This window comes from Gossypium hirsutum, chromosome A11, assembly GCF_007990345.1.
Source record: "Gossypium hirsutum isolate 1008001.06 chromosome A11, Gossypium_hirsutum_v2.1, whole genome shotgun sequence".
Lineage (NCBI taxonomy): Eukaryota > Viridiplantae > Streptophyta > Magnoliopsida > Malvales > Malvaceae > Gossypium > Gossypium hirsutum.
The window spans coordinates 106,536,780-106,552,647 of record NC_053434.1 but is presented as its reverse complement, the minus strand read 5'-3'; the positions used below and the strand labels follow the sequence as shown (position 1 = coordinate 106,552,647).

Sequence of the window (15,868 nt, the reverse complement as noted above, 5' to 3'; positions counted from 1 at the left end):
TTCAATATAGCTCGTTACCCTCAACCCAATTTTTCATTAAAAATTTAAATCAATCAATGATATGTTGCCATACGTCAATTTCTATCAAAATTAAAAATCATTAAAATTTAGAAATAAAACTTATAAATTATGCAAACTAAAAAATAATCTATTTTTGAAAATTATAAAAAAAAGTAATTTTTTTAAAATAAACTTGTTTGGAATGAAAAATTTTAAGATTTTTATGGGTTCTTTTTTTAATACCCTAAAAGTCCAAACAAACTATTTTTTTTAATTTTATGATTTTTTTTTATTTTTTAAGTTTTGCATACTTATAATTTTATTTTTTTTATAATTTTCAAAAATAGATTAAATTTTTTTTAGTTTTGATTTTTGGGGATTTTAATGATTCTTTTAGTTCTCTAATTTTTAAGTGAAATTGCATTTTTTTAACATGTGTCTACGTGTCATTAGTTTTAGTTTAATAGAAATCTGGGTTGGGGTTTTCAAGTCTTCTTAGTAAAATTGAGTTTTAATTTTTATTAACTTAATTTCTACTGATACATTAATTAGAAGAAGGAAAAACTCATTAAACCATCTACTACGGTCTGTTAAAAGCCATTTAAGGCCCTTGTCCTCTAATCCTAATAAAAAACTCTTTACAAGAGTAACTCCTAAAAACACAAAAGAAAACCCTTTAGAAATCCTAAAAAGCAGAACATAACAATCAAACAAAAAAACCGGTGGGTAAACAAGCCGTTAGCCTCATTCTTTCCCCCTTTCCTCTCTTCATCAGCATTTGAATAAGGAGTGAATCTACCCCATTTCTAGTGAAGTTATTTCTTGAACTCTTGCTCTGATTCTTCTCTTCTGTAACTTTGAGTTTTAATCGCACTTCGTTCTTATATCTTTGTCATTTTACTCAGAAAAATTTAACACTTCTTCTCTACTCATACTCCCTCTATCCAAATCTACTATTCTTACGACTTTTTCTGGTGCTTCTTCAACCCAGAACGTCGGTGAGTCTTGAGCCATTTTGTGTACAGCTCGATTTGCTGTTCGAGGTACGAATCTAAATCTTACGTAGTCAAATTTCTTAATCCTCTCTTTACTTTCTTCTATCAACGCAGCACTGACTGATTCATCTTTTGTTACAACCATCACTTTGTTGATATGTTAATTGTTGGAACTGGGTTGAATTTTACTTAAGAATTTGCAGCAACTTACAGTAGAAAATAATAGTAGACAAGAAGAAGAAAGAAAGAAATAGGGAAGAAGTATGACAAAGAAAAGATAAATATGATAATTTGCGAATAAAAGAGAAGAACTTATTTATTTTCACTGTGTCCTCGTCAACTCCCCTCCCTGCTTATATAATAAAGTCTTGTAGCTGTTACAATCCCTAAAAATCAAAACTACCCACGTATTTACAGGCAGCAAGATCAGAACCAACCAATTCATGTGTTTTGATTTGTTTCCAAACTCATGGTATTATTCAAAATAGAAAGAAATAACATCAACTAGTAAAAGAGCACGTAACAACTATTCCCATTGTCGACAGGATCTTTGACCTAAAGGATAGAAGGTTGGGAAGCGACGTGGCAGATCAGCCAAATTCTCCCAGGTAGCATCCTCTAGAAACAAATTTGCCCATTCGATCAATACCTCGGTCGTTGCCTAATTTCCCCTCTTTACCAATCTCCTATCTATAATCCGGACTGGCTCCTTTGGAAGGGTCTCATCCCAATCCATTGCTAGTAGTACAGGTTGAACTGGTTGCTGGCTAACATGACGCTTAAGTTGGGACATATGGAAGGTTAGATGCACTCATGAGTCCGGGGGTAGTTGGAGGCGGTAGGCGACTTCCCTAATCTTGGCTTCCACTTTGAATGGCCTAAAATAACGAGGAGCTAACTTAAGGTTGAAGATCCTCCGGGGATTATGTTGTCAGTACGGTTGGAGTTTTAGATAGACCTATTTTTACACTTGAAATTGTTGGTCGCTCTTCCTCTTATCCGCAAAAAGTTTCATCCTCTCCTACGGCCATTTGAGGTAGAATTGCAGCATTTTCATTACAACCTTTCGTTATTGAAGGCTTCAGTCTGCACAGACTACGTTTGATGAACCAACTAAATAGGACAGATGATGTAGAGGTGCCTGCCCGTATAAAGCTTTATAAGGCGTCTCCTTAATAGCAAAATGGAAAGTGGTGTTATACCACCATTCAGCTAACGGTAACCAATAACTCTATTCTTTTGGTCGTTCCCCAATCATACATCACAAGTAATTTTTGAAGCACTTGTTTAAGGCTTCCGTTTGTCCGTCTGGTTACGGATGTTAAGCACTTGAATGGTGAAGTTTTGTCCCAAGCTTAGTGAAAAGTTTCTGCCAAAAATTGCTGACAAAGACCTTATCCCTGTAGGAAACTATGGTGTCCGGAAGACCATGGAGTTTGAAAATATTATCTAAGTAAGCTTGAGCAACTGTTAGAGCCGAGTATAGATGGGTTAAAGCCACGAAGTGCCCATATTTCGTTAAACGGTCTACTACAACCCATATAATGTCATTCCCCTATAAAACTGGCAACCCATTTATAAAGTCCATGCTTATATCTGCCCACACTCTAGAAGGTATCGATAGTGGCTGCAAGAGTCTCGGTGAAGCTGATGGATTATATTTGTTCCTTTGGCAAACACCAAATTCTCTCACCCACCTTTTTATGTCTTTGGACATCCATTTCTAATAGACCCAATTTGTTATACGATATTGTGTGGTTTTAGTGCTTGAGTGGCCCCCTAAGGCATTGTTATGAAAGAAAGTAAAAAGTTTCTTTTGTATTTCTTAGTTAAGATCCTACCACCAACTTCCCTTTTTCTCCTGAGACACAAACTATCCTATGTGTATTTTGGATGGGAGCTAGGATTTTGTTGCAATTCGACACACAAATTACTTAATCGTGGGTCGTGTTTTCATGAATTCTGCACACGAGGCCATAACTCTGAGACAACGTAACTTCCCACTATTTGAAACAGTTGCTTTGAGGAGTAGTCGGGTTCTCGAGAAAAAACGTCAGCTACTATATTCTTACTCCATTTCCTGTACACAATATCAAAACTATATCCTAGCATTTTGGCCACCCATCTTTGTTGGAAGGGTGCGATGGCCTGTTGGTCGAAAATGAAACGGAGGCTTTGATGGTCGGTTCGGATCTTAAAATGTCAACCAACCAAATATTGGTGCCATTTTTTAACAGATAATCGTGCTGTTAGCATTTCTTTTTTGTAAATAGATAACGTTTTATACCTTACCCTAAGGCCTTGCTTAAAAATGCCATTGGGTAACCTCGTTGATGGAGGATGGCCCTAACTCCAATATCGCTAGTGTCAATGTCAACACAAAATCCATTTTCAAAATCAGGTAGCATTAGAATTGGGGCTGAACTGATGGCCACTTTCAAAGCTTGGAAAGCTTCATCGACGAACGTTGTCCATGCCCATTGTTTTTTTATTCAAAAGCTTGGTAAAAGGTTTAGCAATGGTTTCGTACCCTTGTATAAACCTCCTATAATACCCCGATAATCCCAATAATGATCTAAGCTCCTTAGTTGATTGTGGTTTAGGCCAGATGAACACATTATCGACCTTTGATTGATCTATGACCACAGTGCCACTAGAGATGACATAGCCTAAGTACTCGATACTAGTAGCCCCAAACTGATATTTTTCTTTTTTAGCAAACAACTAGTGGGACCGTAAGATGTTTAACACCTGTTCTAACTGTAATAACTGTTCAAACCATGAGTTAGAGTATACCAATATGTCATTAAAGAAAACAAGTACCGATTTCCTCAACAAGGGTTTAAAAATTGAATCCATTAGAGCCTAGAAGGTAAATGAAGCGTCAGTGAGCCCGAAAGGTATCACTAAAAACTCATAATAACTTTCATGAGTTCGGAATGTCGTCTTGTAGATATCTTTTTTATGCATGCATGCGAATTTGATAATAGCTGGCGCAAAGATCCAGTTTTGAAAAAAAACATTACCTAACCAAGCTCATCTAATAGTTTTTCTATTACAGGAATTGGGAAATTGTCTCTGATAGTTAACTTATTTAATTATCGATAGTCCACACAAAGATGCCAACTTCTGTTCTTTTTCTTGACCATTACAATTGAAGAAGCAAATGCACTATTACTGTCTCTAATAATCCTATCGTGGAACATCTCCTAGATCAATCGTTCCATCTCATTTTTTGAATAGTCAGGTAGTTGTAACACCCCGAATTTTGGGGTTAGAAGATTTGGGTTATGTGGTTAGGGTCAGTGAGAAGGTTACGCTATTGTGTTTAGTTGTGCATTTAAGTGTCAGAATGAGCATGTTGGTCTGCTGGTTGTGTGAGTGTTAGAATACCCCAATGTTCTGGGTTCGATTCATTGTGTGTACATTTTGGAGGATACTTTTATTTTTATTATCTTGTTTTGTTTGTTTGTTTTAATTTTAAGTATATAATTATTTATTTTTATTTTATATGGGATTCTTTTCTTTCTCCTGGAACACCCTCCTCTTCTTTTCTTTCTGTCTCTTTTTTTAATTTTTTTGTTCTTCTTTATTTTTATTTTTATTTTCAAAAAATGATTTTACTGGTTGATTTCGGGAATTTCACTCATCTGTCGTCGAGTTAGTGTCGAATTATCTCCAATTGTAAAACAGGTGTGGGATTCATAACTCTTTTTGTTATTGTGAATTGGAGATACGATTTGTAGATTTCTGTTTCATGCGTGTTGGGAACCTTTCCCTTCATTTTTCATATTTTCGGCATGCTTTGCGAATTTTGACATTGTTTTGTGTGTTGGGAATTGGACCTTTAAAAAGGTAGATTAATGTGTTGATAGCTAGAATTTGGGTGTAATATTGATATACTTTTGGGTTGTCAAGGTCTGGGGTTCGTTTTAAGGTTGTAAAATTGAGTTTTCAACCAATTTCGAGGTGGTTTCATGACCACACAGGTGGCCACACGGGCGTGTGCCAATTCACACGGCTGTGCATTTTTAGGAATTAGAGTTTTAGGTAAAATTTGGTGCCACACGACCGTGTGGCTAATTTGGGGATTTAGGGATCCCACACGAGCGTGTGTTTTGCACACAAGGCCGTGTCTGGTGGGCACACAGCTGTGTCTGCCCTGTACTCTATTTTAGCTCAATTGGACAGTAAGTTACACGGTCTATTCCCACGGCCATATTGGTCCACACGGGTGTGTGTCTCTCTTTACACAGGCGTGTGCGCCTCCTCCTATGGACGTTTGACCTCCCACACGGCCTAGGCATTTCCACATGGCCAAAGCACACAGCTGTGTGGTCCTAAGACACCAAATTTTAGCTTGTATGTGTTTTTTATCTAAAAATGTGTCTGTGTATTCTAACCATTGGCTAAGTTTTAGTGAGAGTGTTTAAGTCTCGATATTTGTGACCATGTACTCTATTTATGTGTTTTTTGTGATTGAGGTCTAATTCTGAACCTGGGCAACTGGGTGTGTGTGTGTATGCATATCTGTTCTATCTGACTTTCTGATAAAGTGTCACTGTTCTGTGAGGTTGTAAGCATACATTCACTTGCATAAAGTAAAGTTTTAGGCGAGATTGCGAAGAGAAGGTATTCTGATTCTGATTTGATTTGGCAGTTTTACTGCAACTTATTCGTACAACGATTTATCGTACTAGACTGCATGTGCGTCAACTTCGCTGCGTACTATTATCTGATTTGGTAGTTTAAATTGCAACATGTCTGTACAGCGGATTACCGCATTGCACTGTACAGCACATACGCCAGCTCTACTGCGTATTAATATCTAAGTGGCTTAGTCTATAGATATAGTGCATAGTGTTAGATGGGCCTACGAGGTCCTATGTGGTGTGTTTTGGTTGGATGAGCTTAAACAACTCTTATGGGGTGTAATCGGGGGACGGAAAGGTGTGTTGGCTGGATGGGTAAGTTTTATTACTTGACTGTATTTCATACGCGTCTATTTGTATGTCCTAGGTGTTAGACTATCTGACGTATTCTATCTGTCTGTTTTGTGATTTGGTGTGCTTGAGTGTTATGTTCTATTAGGACGTTAGTTCCAAGTTTCCTTTCTAACTCAGTAAATATCTGTAAATTTGTTACACTATTAAATAAAATTCTGTGATTTTGTTTTTAGTCTTGATTCGAACTCACACTAAGCTCGAGTAACTCACCCCCTTAGTGTCTCTCTTTTCAGGTACTTTTCTGAATTCCGCCGCTAGACTTAGTATGCGGAAGTCTCGGACAGTCTTGGCGAAAAATAAATTATCAGTTGTATTTTCAGATTTATTTTGTTATTCGGTTTTTAAACTGTAAGGTTTTATTAAGCTCTAGTACAAGTTCCGTTTTGAATTGTCATTCGTTTATTTAATTCTAGTTATAAATATTAAACTTAGCTGTAATTTTACTGACTAAATCTTAAAATGATTAAGTGTTTCAGTTTGACGTGATAACTTATTTTGTAAACAAAATTACCTATGATCATTTTGGTGATCAATGTAAAATTCGAGTTCGGTCTAAACTTTTAGGCAGGGTGCTACAGTAACAGTAAGGTCTCATCTTAACTATCTTGATTCATCGCGCAGCAAAATGCAATGATCTTGTAAACGTGACGGGGGTAGCCTAATTGGTGTTTGAAACATATCATTGAATGCCTCTAAGAGATTGAACAAATTGTTAGGAATTGGTTAATGTAGCAATTGCAATGATGGTTGGTCTGTCGTAGCCATCAAGAGCGTATAGTGGCCTTAATGATTCCCCACAACAAAATAGCTTTTGGCAACCTCCCGATCTTGTAAGACTTGTATAACCTCCAGCTAAATGCCTAATAACGAACATTTATTTCTTTCATGATTAAATTGCATTAACAAAGCCTTGAAGTCCCAAGTAATGCTCCCCAATGATAGAAGCCACTACACCCCCAAAACCATATCGTAACCTTTAACCGGTAGCACAAAGAAATATGTTAAAAAACATAGTCCTTGGGCCTTCCATCTCACCCTATGGAACAAACCTTGGGTGAATTTACTACCCTCATTAGCCACTATAACATTTAACTTATGTTTTTGACTGAAGAGTATAGCGAGCTACCTCACCAATCTTGCTCCTATGAAATTGTGCATGCTTTTCGAATCAACCAAAATAATAACGTCAGCATTTTCGATCGATGTTTCCACCCTCATCGTATGGGTACCTTGGGATCTTTGGATGGCATAGAGCAAAAGTATAGGATCTTAGGTCACTGTTTCGATCAGAAACCCCACTGATTGCTCCAATTCTTCGTGGGCTTCTTCCTTATCCTCATATGATTCTGACTCCAACAACAGTTGATATAGCTGGGACTTAACACATTTGTGGCCCACACTATATTTGGAACCATACCAAAAGCACAAGCCCTTCTTTCTCTCTCTACAACTGATAACGCCTTGTTAAACTTCTTTGGTGAACTTGCCATCGGAACTGACTTGTGAGCTGCATTTGGCCCTATGGAACCGCTACCATTACGTATTACTCTGAGTTGATAGATTCATAGAAATAAGACTTCCCATCAAGAGTGGCATCCAAGGAGATTGTTGCAGTATGCCTTCCACCTTACGTGCCACTTGAAATGTAACACCCCTTACCCGTATCCGTCGCCGGAACAGGGTACGAGGTACTAACAAATTATAGTATATACTATTAAATAAAACCCAACAAAATTATGGCGTGCAATTTGATCATGAATCATTATAACATATGCCATTAACAATACAAACCAATTTCAAAGGCTTCATACAAAATGATTAGTTTAATACTATAATTAGTATTTTAAACCTAGACAATTATGACACGTAACAGAATAACTAAGTCTGCTATACATGCCATATTTCAAAATGTTGAGTTCGAATACCAAGAGTATTGATAGTGCGGGCGGATCTTCAACGATCTCTAACTCCTGTGCTAGCTGGATGACACTATAAGACAAAGGAGAGAAAAGAAAGTAAGCTTATAGCTTAGTGAGTAAGTATATAAATAACAAATAAGGAATCTAATATGTTTACAACATAACTCAATTACAACATAACATAATATAAATAGTTCGAGTGTTAAATGAGCTAAATATGTTGTTATAGATCAAGAAAGGCGTGGAATCGACCTCGAAAGGGGGAAGGAGAAAGTTTTGGACTAAATTGCAAAATTTCCATATTTTGCACCGAGGTAAGTTTGTATGTAAATAATACATTAATTTCATTTACATTCTTATATTTCAGCCTATTATATATATACTAGCTGATGTTGAAGTATAAATCGACTATTGGAAGAACAGAAATAAGTAATAGAGAGAGAGATCCCGGTTGAACATTTGAAAAGATCGAATAAAATAGAGGGAGCGTAGCTAGGTCACATGTATGGTGCTGAGTGCACATCATGTGTACAAGAAAGCTACGAGATACTATGTAGTAGCTAGGTCACATGTGTGATACGGGATGTATCCCATGTAGACAAGAGAGCTACGTGAGAGATAAATGTAGCTAGGTCGCATGCGTGATTCCAAGTGAAGGACACCATGTAGACAAGAGAGCTACGAGACAAATCGGCTAGGTTGCATGAGTGGTACTAAGTGTTCACCATGTGTACAAGAGAGCCGAATTAAATGAAATATGATGGTGGGGCTGTGTGCTGAAACCATCAAGTATCGAGGATTAATCCGAATTGTTCAACGGGATGGCTTTATGGTGACAGTATAGTCATGGGCCTATACTTGTGATGTATGAAATGTGGTGAAAATGATTTGTGATATATATATAAGTTAAAATGAGGTTAGTACAAAGAATGTGTGAAAGAGTGAAATTAGCATTAAAACTGTTTTGGACAGTAGCAGTGACGTGATTTTTAAAAATCACCAAAAATATAAGGAATTTAATTAGAGGTTGAATGAGATGTGAAATTAAATCTTAATGAGTCTATTTTCATATAAAAGAAACAGAGCAAGCAAAGGAATTCTATATTTTGAGATATTTACAATTGTGTATGACTTGCTCAGGATGACTATGTGATCCCCTGTTCCAACTTTGAAAAATAATTTAAAATTTTAAAAAACAAATTAATAAATATAGTTTATATTCCTAAATTCCTTATTGAGTCTAGTTTTAAATGAAACAGGTTTCATGGTTATTTGAATTGTGTACTGAGAGAAATTCAATTCGTAGTGAACAGAGGTCAGATCAATTGAGCTGTGTAACAGGGGAAACTTTAACTAATAAACTGTACTAATTGGCTGAACCAAAAATTCTAGAAAAAAATTAGTAAGAAGTTTTATGAGTCTATATTCAGGGAAATTTTACGGATTTGAATTTCAAGTTTCTTAACTCTAGTTATGATTTATTTAGTGATCATGACACAGGAGGGACAACTTGATCAAATCGGAGTAAATAGTAAAATTAAAATATGATATAATTGAGTTATGCTGTAAACATATTATGTAATGCGCCGTACCCAAGACCGTCGCCGGAGTCGAACACGAGGTGTTAACAGACTTAATTCATTACTTAAACAGCTCAAACAATTTATTCTTAAAATTTTCAGTCAAGCTAGCAATCTGCATCACAGTCGCTTAAAAATTCATATCTCGAGTTCCAAAACTCTAAATCCAATTCCATAAATTTTCCCTGAAACTAGACTCATATATCTATTTACTATTTTTTTCTAGAATTTTTGGTCGAGCAAATTAGTACAGTTTATTAGTTAAAGTCTCCCCTATTTCAGGGTTTGACTGCTCTGACCTCTGTGTATTACGAATCAGATATCTCCCTGTACAGAGCTTCAATGACTATGACGTTTGTCTCTAATAAAAATAGACTCAATAAGAAATTTGTACATATAAATAATGATTTCTAATTATCTTTGTAAAATTTATGGTGAATTTCCAAAGTCAGAACAGGTGATCCAGAAATCGCTCTAGCCCTGTTTCATAAAAATTTAAACATCTCATTAAATATAGCTCATATACCTGTTTCGCTTCTTCCATATGAAAATAGACTCATCAAGCTTCGATTCCATAACTTATTCATTATTTAATTCCATTTTTACTATTTTTAGTGATTTTTCAAATTCACATCACTACTGCTGTCTGAATCTATTTTATGGTAAATTTTACCTATTTCATGGTTTCCATGGATTAGCTAGCAATTTGACATACATAACACCAAATATGATCATGATTAGCCATTCCAATGGCTAATCATTACCAAGCATTTCCATACCACTCAATAACCATATCATAAGACCATATATACAAAATGATTATAATGCTATACATGCCATACTCAAAATATGCAAGCCATTATGCCAAGATGGTATACGGATATAGTGTGAGCATGCCTCCGACCGTTTCCGATTTCCAAGCTGGCTTGTCAACACTACAAGGAATGAAAAGGAGGAAGTAAGCATAAATGCTTAGTAAGCTCACATGCAAATAACAAGTAACACAACTATATAAGCAAACATAAAACATCATTTGCATAATCATCACTGAGACATTCATATCACATTTTCATTTATCATCTTACCATATTGTTGTTATATCGAGTTTTCAACCTGAGGGTTAAGTACATACCTGTTCAAAGTATTCATTTCACAACACTTACCAATATGTCCCTTTCATCTCGAGTATTCCTCCATTTGAGTAGAATTTTACCCGTTGAACACATCGGAATATAATTCGGATACATGGAAAGTTTGTACATAAGTGCCACATATGTAGCCAAGCTACCATGTAACCCGCCCATAAGCGAACTCGGACTCAACTCAACGAGATCGGGCGTTCGCATCCATAGGTGAACTCGGACTCAACTCAACGAGTTCGGATGCCTAGTTACATTTCACGAACTCGGACTCAACTCAACGAGTTCGAATGCTCAACCATCCTAGTGACATGTCACTTTTATCCTAATCTATTCCTAAGGTTCAAACGGGATTTTCCTCGAACACATCTCCTTTCCATCTTCCGTAAAATACCGAAACCAATACTCGGTAGTACTTTATATTTAACAATTAATACACATAATTTGCATTTTATTCGAAAATAACCACAAAGCATAATATTTCATGATAATAATCAGCATCATATCATATAAACAACATTAAATTGCTTAAAATGACAATTATGTTACTACATTTACACATGAACTTACCTCGTATGCGAAAATGGCTACTTTTACCATTTCGTCCACAACTTGGTATTTTCCCCATTTTAGCCCGAATTTTAGTTTTCCTTGCTCTATCATTTAAAATATAGTCTAATTAGGACTCGCATTATTCAAATTGACCCAAAATCATATTTTGGAAAAATTACAATTTTGCCCCTAAACTTTTGCATATTTACGCTTTTGCCCCAAAGCTCGTAAATTAAACTTCAGCCTATTTTCTTATGTTTTATGACATGCTGATCATTTTTCCCTTCTATGGCAACATCAAATTCTCACTCTAACATGTACTTATGACTATTAGGTATTTTTACCGATTAAGCCCTTTTGCTCGTTTTCACTTAAAACCGAGTAGCACAAGTTGTCTAACATAATTTAAAACCTCGTATTCTATTATAAAACACCAAAATACACAAATTTCACCTATGGGTATTTTTCCAAATATGAACCCTAGGTTGAATTATTGCTAGCATAAGCTTAATTGAGCTACCGGGACTCCAAAAACGTAAAAATCATTAAAAACGAAGCTGGAACGGACTTCCAATCGAGCTTGGAAGCTTGAAAAACCCTAGCCATGGTTTCTCCTTGCTACATTCGGCCATGGGGTTGAAGATGAGCAAAATTGGCTTTTAATTTTGTATTTTAATTCATTTTTACCCCTAAATGACCAAAATGCCCTTACTACTAAACTTTCCAAGAATTCCATCCATTTCCAATTTTTGTCCATAGACTTAGAAATTGGTAAAATTTCTATTTAAGACCTCCTAATTAATATTTCAAAACAATTTCATACTAGAAACTTCTAGAATGCAAGTTTTGCAAATTATTCGATTTAGTCCCTAATTTCAATTTAAGCACTTTATGCATAAAATTTCTTCACGAAATTTTTACACAATCATGCAATCATATATAGACCTTAAAATAATCATAAAACAATTATTTCTATCTCGTATTTTATGGTCACGAAACCATTATTCCGACTAGGCCCAAAATCAGGATATTACATATTAGATTCCTTATTTGTTATTTATATGCTTACTTACTAAGCTATAAGCTTACTTTTTTTTCTCTCCTTTGTTTTATAGTGTCATCCAGCTAGCACAGGAGTTAGAGATTGTTGAAGATCCGCCCGCACTATCAATACTCTTGGTGTTCGAACTCAACATTTTGAAATATGGCATGTATAGCAGGCTTAGTTATTTTTTTACGTGTCATAATTGTCTAGGTTTAAAATACTAATTATAGTATCAAACTAATCATTTTGTACGAATCCTTTGAAATTGGTTTGTATTGTTAATGGCATATGTTATAATGATTCATGATCAAATTGCACGCCATATTTTTGTTGGGTTTTATTTAATAGTATATACTATAATTTGTTAATACCTCGTTCCCTGTTCCGGCGACGGATACGGGTAAGGAGTGTTACATGAAATCCTTCTACCAACATTCTTGGCTTGAACAATTTTAAGTACTGCTCGATTTCAGTTTTCAAGTTACTAGTAAATATGCTTAATGCATATGATTCCGACAATTGCAATTTATTCAACAAGCTAATAAAAGTTTTGTGATATTAGTCCACCATTCCAAGTTGCTTCAATACCACCAAGTCGGACATGGGGTCCTGAAAATAACCTGAAGCAAAACGCTCATGCAAGCTCTGTGCATAAGTTTCCCAAACCAACATGTGAAAGCCCCCTTTCTTTTGTGCATAAAAATGGTGCCAATTGAAAGCCTTGCCCTCTAAGTGTAACATAACTATTCGGACCCTGGCATTGGAAGGGACCCTTTCAGCCTCAAAATATTGTTCCAATTTTGCCCACCAACCTTTAAAATTGGATCCGTCAAAATGTGGACATTCTAGCTTGTGCGACTTAGAGAAGTGATCTTCCACATGGGACCCCAAATTTTCATCAACCTTAGGTAAAAAGGAATGAGTGCCTTTTTAAGGTAAGTTAGGAGCCGTTTCTCTAGGCAAAAAACCTGGTTGGTAAAACACCAAGAATTCCTTTCCCCTTATCACTCGACTGTCTAGCAGAAGCTGTAGCAGATGGCTGCACACCAGCAACGAAAGTAGATGATCTACCCAAATAAAGTTTAAGTTATTTCTACATTTCAGATTTGATCTCCCCTCATAACTCATCCTTTAGTTCTCTCAACTCTAGCTTGAATTCTTCCTTGAATTCTACCCTTAACTTTTTCAATCCGTCATTCAACTTTGTGCTCCACTGGGAAACATCCTCCTGCAGTTTTGCCATTGCTTGCTGCAGACGTCCCACATCTTTTTGAAGTCGAGTAGAAATGCCGTCACTGGACATCATAGATCGTTGGCTCTGATGCCTTGTTAATTGCTAGAACTGGGTTGAATTTTACTTAAGAATTTGCAGCAACTTACAGTAGAAAAAAATAATAGACAAGAAGAAGAAAGAAAGAAATAAGGAAGAAGTATGACAAAGAAAAGACAGAGATGATAATTTGATAATAAAAGAAGAACTTATTTATTTTTCATTGTACTTTTGCAATTGTCACATCTCTCACATGCGAATTTGGGTAAGTGCCTACTACCATTATAATCCTTCGCTATTTCTGATAATAATTCCTGAAACAGAGCTATTTGTACGATAGTTAAAACATGCATCAAAATTTACTTTCACACAATCATCTTCTGTCAGTTGCCAAATTGACTCCTATTTTTCTTGCATGTCTTTTGATAAAATATGCTGTCAACCTCTGAAATGTAAGCATTTATGAAAGAAACGACTCCGAAAACATTTTGTCCCATTCCATTATGATAGACCATATTGCGGTTGTATCATAGTGCCCAGAATGTAACTGTTATTTTTCTTATATATAGCATATCTCTTGTTGACAGTTCTGTAGCTAACCAAGTTTCCGAATTCTAATTTTCATTATCGATCAAGAATGATACTCCCATACTATGCAGATTTGTTCAGAAAAAAGACACTTTCGAAAAATGTGCTCCACGGATTCTTCGTTTTTCTACATACTGGGCATAAATTTTGTACTATAATGTTTCTTTGTTGTAAATTTGATAATATGGGCATGTGATTTTTAATAATTTTCCAGCATGTATTTTTTATTTTGCTGGCTAGTCTTAGGCTCTATATTTTCTTGAATAATAATTTTTATACCTCATTCGGATTATCATTGGCGGTTGTATCTGCTACTTCAATCCATATGTATCTTCTCTTAACCTTATAGATACCAAAATTACTGCCCCTCCATACCAGGTGGTTCTTTTGAGTACTGTTTGAAAGAGGTATGGTTAATATTCTTCGTGTCGTATCTTCATAAAAAAAGTTTTCGAATTCTTTGTATATCAACGACCTTTGTATATATTGTATTAATGCCATGTCCTTGGATTCTTTCTTGTTCAGGCTCAATTAACCAGTTGTCGTTCCATATATTAATGCTTGCACCATCATCCACTCACCAGCCACAACCTTGTTCCAACAGCCTTCTAGATGTCTATATGCTGTGCCAAGTAAACAAACTGGTTTTGACAATAGTCTTCATCCTTATTTCACAAGCAAAGCTATATTAAATTTGGACAAGTCTTTAAATCCTAATCCCCTTTCTCTTTTGGTCAATAAACCTTTCTCCATTGACACCAATGTATACCTTTCTTTGTATGTGCATTACACCACCAAAATTTCGCAATCATGCTATTTAACTCACGACATAAAGAACTTGGTAATAAGAAACATTGCATTGCAAAAATAGGAATTACTTGTAAAATTGATTTTATGAATTTCCCTCCATTAACAATTACCTCATACTCCAGTTCTCTATTCTTTTGATGAATCACTTTTTTTGATTTGTGAATACATCTTTCTTTTTTCTGCCCACTATTGTTGGAAGCCCAATTTACTTTTATGGGTTATTAGAAATGCGGACCCCCAAAATTCCTCCTATTTGTTCCTTCTGTTCTCATCAGACACACATTAACACTAAAGTAGATAAGTGACTTGTCAAAATTTACCAATTGACCCGAGACCCTTTCATATTCTTCTACTATAGCTTTCATTTTACTTGCCCCATCAATTGTAACATCTCCAAAAAGAATACTATCATCAGCAAAAAACAAATATGTTAGCCCATATCTACTTCTACCAACCCTTGCCCTTTTTATCAAACCCTTTCTCTTAGCTTTTTTAAGTAGACTGAAATGTAACACCCTTATCTCGTAACTGTCGCCAGAATAGGTAAGGGGCATTACCAGACAGACAGAACATCACAAATCAAAACAAAATCACGGATATCACATAACATTAATGCATAAGCAATTCAACAATTTATCTCTTATAGAAGTCTCCAAGACTTAAGATATACTTTTAGAAAAGGTCAAGACTAAACCGAACACATTCAGAATTTCTAGAACTTAGAAAAATTTTCCAATTCTGTTGAGGTCACACGCCCGTGTGACTAGGCCGTGTGCCTTACAAGGGCACCTGACACGCCTATGTAATCCAGTCGTGCCATAACAGAATATATATACTGACTTATACACACGGCCAACAGACACGCCCATGTGCTATGGCCATGTGATACTTAGCTAGCTATTGACTTAAGCCCACGGCCATATGACATGCCCATGTGTCTTAACCGTGTGGTCTTAAAAGGTTA

The 15,868-nt window shown here is 35.8% G+C and overlaps 1 long non-coding RNA gene across 4 annotated transcripts; it reads left to right on the top strand.

Moving 5' to 3' along the window:
- The first annotated feature begins 511 nt into the window (after window positions 1-511).
- LOC107892678 (uncharacterized) lies at window positions 512-6,555 on the top strand. 4 transcript variants are annotated; one of them, XR_001682613.2, is made up of 4 exons: window positions 513-1,043; window positions 1,541-1,603; window positions 1,714-2,213; window positions 6,235-6,555. It is a non-coding gene; the product is annotated as an uncharacterized lncRNA (long non-coding RNA). The 4 variants fall into 4 exon arrangements; XR_001682615.2 differs by having other exon boundaries at window positions 514-1,043; window positions 1,746-2,213; window positions 6,235-6,486; XR_005904975.1 differs by having other exon boundaries at window positions 512-1,043; window positions 1,541-2,213.
- Window positions 6,556-15,868: the final 9,313 nt, after the last annotated feature.